This window comes from Otolemur garnettii, unplaced genomic scaffold, assembly GCF_000181295.1.
Source record: "Otolemur garnettii isolate 467f Iridium unplaced genomic scaffold, OtoGar3 scaffold00025, whole genome shotgun sequence".
Taxonomy (NCBI): domain Eukaryota; kingdom Metazoa; phylum Chordata; class Mammalia; order Primates; family Galagidae; genus Otolemur; species Otolemur garnettii.
Genome location: NW_003852420.1, coordinates 9,528,464 through 9,539,107, shown reverse-complemented (window position 1 = coordinate 9,539,107; position 10,644 = coordinate 9,528,464).

The following is a 10,644-nucleotide window of genomic DNA, read 5'->3' as shown; positions in this document are numbered from 1 at the left end:
CAAATGTGTCAGCTCGCTAGGCCTCTGACTTTTATGGATTGCATATTTAATGCATCTGCTTTGATTCTGGACAGTATATTTCTAGTTCTGAGAGCAGTCAGGCCTTCAGTGTTCTGTACGTGGGTTATTTCTGAGCCCACATTTTAAAAATAGTACATGGCGGGAAGGAGGGGTATTCAATTCTGTGACTAAAAACAATCTCCTGGGAGGCAAAGAAACACACAGATAATGTTTATTCTCCATGCTAAAAATAGGTGGGCTGGTATTTTTAGTCATTGCCCAGAATATGGTGTCTGGACTCAAATTCAGCTGTGGGTGCCTGTCTTTATGGGATCGAATAAGAAATGGCAGAGCAGGGAGGAGCTGGGGTCAGATGTTAGAATAAAAAAATGTTTCTAGGAGAGAATTCATGCCTTGCTACCAATTTAAGGTTTCCAGCTAATGAGGGTGTAGTTCAATTTCAAACATTTTTAGAGTTTGAAAAAACAAAAACAAAAACAAAAACAAAGCAACCTCAAGGAATTATCGAGAGCATAAAGACCAGTAGTTGTTACATCCCAGGCTGTCAAAATGAGGTGCTTCTTTCTTTCAGATGAGGGCAAAATGTGGTCTGGAATCACAGCAAAATTAATTTGTTTGCTTGAGTATAAATTTAAAATGACTCACCTGATTTTTTTTTTTCTTCTGTAACATGCCAGAGTTAATTCAGTTCCAAGGGATTTGCTTTTTACCACCTTGGTATAAAATCTGATTCAGTTTCATACAGCTTTTCCCTCCCATGAATGCCCAGACTGAATGTATACTTTATGAAAATGCCAGGGCTTTTGCCATGTTTCTTGTATGACCTTTCTAGGACCCTACATGTGTGTGGGGGAAAGAGGGTTTTCACGGCATTTAACTAGTTTGAGAGATTTTTACACATCAACATGGTGTCAACCCCCGTCCCCTTCTCTAAAAGTCAATTTCGGGAATCATTTCTTAACCAGGTCTTACACCTCCTGAATTACTCTTGGGGTTGAGATCAGTTTTGAGGTTTTAAGAGGAATGGAAAGAAACATACTTAGTGAAAAAGTGCCCCAGGTTGAGTGTCAAACTTAAAAATGAAAAAAGAATTTGAGTTATCCCTTTGTTGTTTGACAAAACCATTTTCTCTGCCTCATCAGAATAAGAAGGCCAGAGGGTTGCCTCCAAATCACAAAGGCTGCATGTGGGATTCAAATTAAAACCACCCCACAGCAGAAACAGATGGAAGATGTTTAACATGACTAGAGAATGAGCAACAGTGATTTCACTCAGTGTTCAACAAACAGGTGTGCCATCACTGTGCACCTCCCGGGCGGACGCTGGCACGCAACAGAAGGTGTTTTACCAAAATGCTCTCGTTGTGTGTATTGCAATGGAATAACACAGCTCTCTGGGTTTTTTTAAGCTGCTTGGAAGTTTATGTTGTGACTGTGAGTGGGTTCGATATCAGACTATATTTCTTATATAGAAATCAAGCCCTTGGTTTCATAATCATTCCATTCTATGGCCAAGTAACCATGTGACTGGAAAAAAAAGAGAAAGCAATGTCATTCATGCCATGTCATATGCCAAGTAGATTTGATTTTTAAAAATAGTGCCTTCTGCCCCAAATTAATTCCCTTGTCTGTATTGAACCATTTCTGATCTCATGAAGAACAGTTATAGACATTTGGAGGAGGGGTAGGTGTGCTGTAGTGTCTAAATTTTATCAAATTACACTCTTCATCTTATACCTATTTTGAGATTATGAACCATAATTTTGGAAGTGTTATCTTTTCCTAAAATTCAAAGTACAGTTTTTTTGGGGGTGCTCATGAAAGTAAGTTATTTTATTTCTTAGAATTATCCATTCTGTTGTAAGGAAGGTGGCGTTGAAGCCAAGTCACACGAGAAGTTAGTGGCAAAACTGAGAACCCACATATCGTGGCCATTCCTGAAAGCCTTCCTGGGGCCCTGCTAAGGCACTATCTATCTGGTGATCATTTTTTATCACTTGTAATTAAAATATGAACAGTTGACATTTTTTCTCTGCTTATATTCTCCACATAACCTTTTAGGAGGAGCTTGAAGATTTTTTCTGAACTCCTTGGGATTGTCTGGCTACCTCTTTGACATATGTGAACACAGCTCTGAGCACTCACATGTGTGCCTGTGTGTTTGTGTGTGTGTGTCCCACAAGGCAGGGCATCAAATGGCAGGGTCCTGTTGTAATACCATAGTCTTGCCTTTCTTCTCAGGCGTCCAGGCTAGGATATATGTATACGTGTGTGTGTGTGTGTGTGTGTGTGTGTGTGTGTATACACATTACCCCATCATTCATAACTTGCTGTCAACAAGCCGAGAATCACATCACTTTATTCCATACTCACATAAGCAAGAATAATTTAAATCAGCATTCCTATTGGGACCCATGATGGGGATATTATTTGGGAAGTTGAATGCATCTACTGGGCTGGCTGACCGTGGTAGGTTTCTCTTGCTCTTGGTGAGTTGAGGTACTTGTCTAAATATGACCCCTTAACAATGCCTGTCTCAGCTCTGCGGGCAGTGATTTTGGCTTACTACATCACAGTCTCTGGTGTCCACAAAATCTTCTCTTTGCAGTTTTCTTGGTGTCAGCCTGAGAGCATCTCCATCTATGAGTGTGTTTGCAAGGAAAGTTTCCCTCCCTGATAGAGGAAATAGAGAAGTGAAATGAGCCATAGAGTTCTCTAGAAATTTCAAGGACACTTTCTACCTTCAGTGTGAGGGTACGTGCTCTTCTTCCTTCCCCAGTTGCTTGGGGCCCTGTGTTGGCACATCCCGATGTATCACAGACTTCAGTGACCTCTAACTTGGACAATCAGTTGGAAGACAATCAAGATCTAAGTGCCTTTCAATAAGAAGAGTAATACACACATACTGAATTTCTCTCCTCTCTGGGCCATGGGGCCAGAATGTAGAAGTGCCTAAGATGGTCAAGATGTCCATTTGCCTGGTATTTCCATCCTTATATTCTTTCCAATTTGTAAAGTAACTTTTAAAAAAGACAATGCCAGGTGCAATGGTGGGCCTTTGAGTACAGTGTGTGTGAGACCAAGAGTGAACATTTTAATAAGAGTGAAACTTATAATGTAGAACAGGATAGCAAGAGACTTCATGTTAGAAAATAGCTTTCAGAAAATGAAGGTAGGATAATTTTCTAGCATTTACCCCTTCCTCTTTCAAAGTCGTAATTAGGTTATTACCAAAGTGACTGACCCCAATTTTTCACTTCCCTGTAGTAATACTTTACATCACACCCTTGGTAGGGTCTCATGGATTACTGGATGCCTGGACTTTGGATTTAGCCACTTGACTTGTGTAGTTCAATGGGAGGTTAGCTGATACGAAGACTAAAATGTGCTTAGCTTTTGGCCTTTCTTTTGCACTTCTGCTAAAGCTTTGAGAAGAACATCCCTATCTCCCCACCCCATAGTCTGTTGGTCCCAGGAGAATGAGAAGTTATGGAGTAGATCGGAGACCAACGTCAGCCTAAAGTGAAGCCCAGCCCAGCCCTAAATCATCTGAACCCAAGCCAGCCCACAGATGCAGGAGAAGACATAAATGCATATTGTTGTGTGCTCCTGAAATTTGGTGTTTGTTTTAGGCACCAATAGCTGACTTTTTATAACGCAGTAGTACCATTACCACTGACTTTCACTTTACAACAATCCTATGAGCCTTTGTGGCGGGGTTTTATGTAGTTGTAACTGATTGATAACATGCCATTACTATTTTTATTACTAACTTTCATTTCATAACAGTCCTTGGTGATCACTTTTTAAAGACAAAAGTTGTCAGAGATCCTGGGACTCACCCAGCGTCCCTGTTGCTAAGGAATTTGAGGCTCAGAGATTGTCACTTTGCTAAAGTATTAAGATCTGGGAAGGTTCAGCAATAATCTGACCAAATCACTAGAGTGGCCTGTTTACTCTCAAACTTCAGGGTAAGAAGATTGGACAGTTGATGTCTAACTCTAAACCAAGGTTGTGTCATCAATGATATGGCTTTTTCTATTTATGTGACATAAAACCCATCATATCTGAAGATGGATGGGAAAATAAAGCTCTTGAGAGGTTAGAGTCATCTTCTCTCTGGTACAAGCATCATATTTACAGACTCTGGGCTGCATTTAGCAATTACGCCAATGACAAATTAGGCCAGGGTAAAGCAACCACAGCCAAATAAAAATATTATGAGGGAACAAAAGTAGAAGCAACCCAAATATCTATCAACGAGGACAGACAAATACAACATTTCCATACGATGGAATATTTCAACCTTGAAATGGAAGAAAATTTTAACCCATGCGGCATGGATGAAACTTGAGGGCATGAAGCTAAGTGAAATAAGCCAGTCACAAGATGACAAATAGTGTGTGAATCCCCCTAGATGATGTACAGAGAGTGGTCAAATTAATAGAACCAGAAAGAACACTGGTTACCTGGGGCTGGAGTTGGGGGAAGAATAGGGAGTTGTTGTAATGAGTAGAGAGTTTCGGTTTTGCAAGATGAAAAGGTTCTGGAGTCACAACAATGTGACTAACTCTGCTGAAATGTGTAGTGGGAAATGGTGAATGTGGTGAATTTTATGTTATTTTTTGGCATAATTAAAAATACAAAAGATGTGCCCCCCTCCTTTTTGTTGATTGCGGGGAGAGACCCACTGGTTCCTCCTCTCTGCAGAACTGGCTGACTGTCAGCCAACCTTGGCACACCCTGTGTCTTTAATTCCCCCCTCAGTTTGTTTTTCTCCCCTCATCCTCTCATGTTTACATTCCCCTTCTGCAGATAGCTTGATGATCTTCAGTAACCCCCAGAATTACTAGTTATGAGGCTTAATTGCTCTGTTGAAACGTGTTTGATAATATTTCCCTTCCTCCCTCTATCCCTTTCTTGCTCTCATTTCTCTTGAGGTTTTGTGTACTGGCAACCTGTACATTTTGTGTACAAAATTCAATGTTCTCTTTTAACAGAATTTTTACTTTTATTTTGTGCATTGTTCCAGATTTATTGAAGTATAATTAACAAATTGTGCATACGGAAGGTAGCCAGCATGGTGATTTGATATATGTGTAATAATTCCCATAACGAAGCTAACTGGCATGTCAGTCACCTGAGGTTACCTTTTATTTTTGTGATGAGAGCACTTACGCTCTACTTGCTTAGTAAATTTCAAATATACATTATTGTTAGCTGTGTAGTTACCATGCTGTACATTAGATTTCTAGAACTTATTTGTGCTATAACTGAAAATCTGTGCTTTTTGACTAACATATCTCATTTACTCCAGCTTCCGGTCCCTAGCATCCACATTCTTTCTTCTAGTTCTGCTATTACCTGAACTATTACTATTTCTGTTTTGGCTCACAGGGTGCTTAATTCTTTTTCCTACAGAATCCTACAGTTATGTAGGAAACTGTGGTTTTATTTCCATTTGTTCAACAAGGACAGACTGAAAACTATCTCTATGTACTGATTACTAGTGATTTTATTACTGATTGCAAAATTACAAAATGCCTATAGAGTAAGCAAAATGGATTAATTTATGTTTATTTTATCCATGGCTAGCATTATGTATATATATTATGTATTATGTAATTGTATGTATAAAATAATTGCATATATATTTTATATATATCTATATAGCCCTGGTAGGTGCAGGGATATGCATATAAAGACAGGTCTTTGCCATAGAATTGATCAATCAGAGTTTTAAAAATTTATTTTGTAATACCACTAGTTTTCAGAATAATATTAATCACATTTGTGCAGACGTAGTCCTGTCATATGAGAAAGTTTTTTTTTTTCTCAGAAAAAAAATGGGTCAAATTCTTGATTTTGCCTATGGGGCTGAGTTTAGTCACTGTGCCTGCTGAAATGATGTACTTTTGTATTTTTTTAGCTATCCTGTGGGGACCTGGGTGTTTTTTCAGCTTGCAGCTGCACTATTGTTAGATCAACAATTAGCCCAGTCTTTGGGGTTGCATAACAAATAGACTAGCTCCTAGGAAGCAAATGGTGCTATGAGAAACTCATGCCAATTTAGATGGACTCTCATTTAATGTGTCCTGTTCTGAACTTGTGGTAAGGTGGGGCTGTAAAATAACATGGCCCCCTTAAATATCATATTTGCCCCCCAATTATAGAGAGAATAAGAGGATTGAGGTTCTTCTCTTTCATATCAATAGTTACTGAGAAAAGGTCCCAAGTGGAAAACTAGAAAGTCTTAGAATTGAACCCTGTAAGTATAACTGAATTTAAGCATTAATCAAACTACCATTCTTCATAATTCCAGATGTCCACAAGTAGGAAAAGGCAAGGAAAACACAGACAATTTAATAACAAAAAGGCCAATAAATGAAAAGCACAAAGTTGACATTATACCTAATGGTGAAAACCAGAAAGCTTTTCCTCTAAGATCAGGAACAAGACAAGGAAACTCATCTTGCCACTTGAGTTCAGTGTAGTATTGGAAGACCTATCCAGAGAAATTAGGCAAACCCCCCCCCCAACAAACAAACAAACAAAAAAAACCAACCCAAATCATAAAGGAAGAAGTAAAATTATCTTCGTTTGTGGATGACATGATCTTATATATGGAAAACCTAAAATATTGCACAAAAACTTGTTAGAACTAATAAACAAATTCAGATAAGTTGAAGGATGCAAAATAAACATATAAAAATATTATATAATACTTTTTATAACAACTAGCAATAAACAATCAGAAAAGAAAATGAAGAAAACTATTCCATTTGCAATACTTAGGAATAAACTTAACCAAAGAGCTGAAAGAGTTGTACATTAAAAACTAAAAAGCATTATTGAAAGAAATTAAAGAAGACACAAATGGAAGGACATTCCCTGTTCGTGTATTTGAAGACTTAAAATTGTTGAATTGTCATACTACCCAAATTAATGTACAGATTTAATTCAATACCTATTAAAATCCCAATAACAATAGAAAACAATTTTAAAATTCATATAAAGTCACAAAAGGCCTCAGATGGCCAAAATAGTCTTTTTTTTTAATTTGGAAAAGAAGGCTTTCTTTCTCATAATGAGTTATAGTCTGCAGTCCAACCACCTTGCAGGCTGGGAAGCATGACCTTTGGCCAGATGCTGAGAGTAAGTACTTCTAGAGAAGATTAGAGGGAATAGAAATTTATGCATTTATGCTGAACAGGGTGGCCAAATACACATACTTAGTAAACTATAGGAGGAGTCATGATTATTTACAAAAAGAGAAGCATATACATGTGCAATTCAGCTTCTTGTCCCTTCCTGCCACCCATGTTCAAAAACTAGCATTAGCATGATCCAAGGGTGGATTTTTGATCCTGTGATATCAAGAGGTGATGCAGAGGCTACAGAACTCCTCACTGCAAAGCCTCTGTAGACTGGTTGAAAGCACTTAATTGTTGTGGGCTCTTATTAGGAATAAATGCTGGTCAGTTATGCTAAAACCAAAAAAAGGAAGAATATTAGGCAGTTGGTTGAAATCAGTTGAAATCAGGAGTGAAGCAAGTCTTTCCAAAGGGCTGCTTTTTTTTTTTTAAACCCTTAGGGAAGAAAGCATCATAGCAGTTAATGAGGAAGGGGGTATAATGAGGTGTGTTTGAGCTCCCATACCATCATGGCCAGAATTTCTCTTTTAAGATTTCTCTGAGGGGGTCCATTCAGTCAGTTGGGAGTCTTAGGATATTATTTTTATTTCTTATTTCTCCCTTTCAGCCAAGATTTTCCAGAGGCCAGAGGCAGCATCATGGCCAAGCTTTTATTATGTCCCATTGTTGCCAGGGTGGTGTAGCTACATGCCCTGGGTCCATTCAGGCCCTCAGTGGGACCCCTATGGCCAACGGACTTAGAGCCAGAAGACTTAAAACCAATTAAATGTTCTAGGTAAGATAGGAATGGAAGTGGGCAGGCAGGCATTCATCAATGCTTAAAACCTTTAACCAACACTAAGAGCCAAAAACCAAAGCCAAAGAGCAGGTTATAAAATTGACTTATCTATAAGCACCAAGTTGAGAAATTTATAGACTTTTTGCTTTTGTGCAATGTTGTTTTGGGTCTCTTTAGTAATTTGTCCTAGGAGGTGGATCAATTTCTTAGTATTTCTATTTTTTTAAAGCCCCATAACTAGCAATAACTTTGTTGATATTCTCCCTGTAGTTCTCTTTTGAGTCTATGGGAAGTGGAATGTTTTTATGGTTGGGAAGGGGGCTACATCATGGCCCAAGAGGAAAACACCTTCAGTTTGCCAGCTGTTAGACATCTGTGTGTGTGTCCTTGATTTGGAGGGTCTAAACTAATTCCATCCTTCAAAACCAGCCCTTATAATCTTATCTGCCCTACTCCTTTATAATACTCTCTGGGCCTATGGGGAGGGTGTTTGTATGGTTTTAGCAATACCACTTGAACAATGAAGAACCAATCAAGCCCAGTGGGATTCCAAATGAGAGAGATTTGCAGGCTTCTCTGAATCATCTCTAGTGTTTGAAATGCCATGATTCTGGTCTTCTCAGAAGAGGTAAAACAATGCAAGGATAAATAACATTAATACTTTGACAATCAGAAAAGAATTTGTGTCTCAGAACAGAAAAAGGAAACTATTCCATTAGGGAAACAACTAAAAACATCATTCAGAAAGAAACTGCAATCCAGTATTTTAGAGACTTGTAGTCAAGAAAAAACCCAGGATTTGGTCTGCACTGTTGGCAAATGATAAAAACTCAAAAACAAAGGTAAAGGCTGGAATCTAGTTAGGAGTGTGTATTTTCTTTGGAAACAATTTTTCTCTCTCTAGTTCACCTGTTTTTACCAAAAATAAATGATTGTAAGATCAATTTTTGTACAAAATAAATTTTAGTTTTATTATGCTTTGCCTGGTTGTTTGCATAAATGGCAGCAAAAATAGCAATTGACCATATAGACTCTTTTTTTTTTTGAGACAGAGTCTCACTATGTTGCCCTCAGTAGAGTGCTGCGGTGTCACAGCTCACAGCAACCTCAAAATCTTGGACTTAAGTGATTCTCTTGCCTCATCCTCCCAAGTAGCTGGGACTACAGATGCCCACCACAACATCTGGCTATTTTTTTGTTGCAGTTGTCATTATTGTTTAGCTGTCCTGGGCCAGTTCAAACCCGCCAGCCTTGGTGTATGTGGCCAGTACCATAACCACTGTGTATGGGCACCGAGCCTATATAGGCTCTTTTGAAGTTGGCTTTGTTGGCGTTGGGAAAACTGTATGTCCACATGTGATAAAAAGAAATTGGACACATACTGTGCACAAAATTCAATTGAGAATGAATTAAAGACTTAAAACCTGAAAGTATAGAGCTCCTAGAAGAACATATAGGAAAAAGATTTATAGCATTGGCCTTGGCAATGATTTCTTGGCTATGACACTAAAAGCAGAGGCAGCAAAAGCAAAAATAAACAAGTACTATTACATCACACCAAAAAGCTTCCGTACAGCAGAAGAAACAATCAACAGAGTGAAAGGCAATTAACAGAATGAAGGAAAATATTTGTAAACTGTGTATCTAATAAATAAGAGGTTAGTATCCAAAAGATATAAGAAATACAATTCAATAGCAACCCCCCAACTGATTTAAAAATGGGCAATGTATTTGAATAGACATCTGTCCTGAGCAGACATCCAAATGACCAATAGATATTGGCAAAGATGCTCAACATATAAATAAAAATCGAGAGCCCAAAAAATAGGTATCATTTTGTACATTTTAGGATGATAATTATCAAGAAAACAAAATGACAGATGTTGGTGAAGATGTGGAGAAATTAGGATCTTGTACACTGTTGGTGGGAATGTAAAATGGTGCAACCACTATGGAAAACAGTATGGAGATTCCTCAAAACCTTAAAAATAGAACTACCACGTGATCCAGAAATCCCACTTTAGGGATTTATTCCTAAAGAATTGAAATCAGAATCTCAAACAAATCACCATGTTCATACTAACATTATTTATAATAGCTAAGAGGTAGAATAATCTTAAAGGCTCATCAATGGATGAGTAGATAAAGAAAATGTGGTATATATATTTATATATGTATGTATATATGTACACAAACACATGCACAGAATGGAAAATTATTTAGCTATAGAAAAGGAGGAAGTCCTGTCGTATGGATGAACCTTGAAGATATTATGCTAAGTGAAATAAGCTAATCATAGTACAAATATTATATGACTCCACTTACATGAAATATCTAAAGTGGTCAAACTTATAGAAACAGAGACTAGAACAATGGTTTCTAAGGGCTTGGGGACGGTTTCTAAGCAGCCGCTGGTCAATGGGTAAAAGGTTTAATTTATGCAAGATAAATATATTCTAGAGATCTGTTGTACAATCTGTGCTCAATACTGTACAGTACAGTTAAACTTTGTTAAGAGGGTAGATCTCTAACTACCATATTGTTACAGTTAACAATATTGTGTTATACTCCTGAAACTTATTAAGAGATAGATCTCGGCTCGGCGCCTATAGCTCAACCAGCTAAGGCGCCAGCCACATACACCTAAGGTGGCGGGTTCGAATCCCCAGCCCAGACCCGCCAAACAACAATG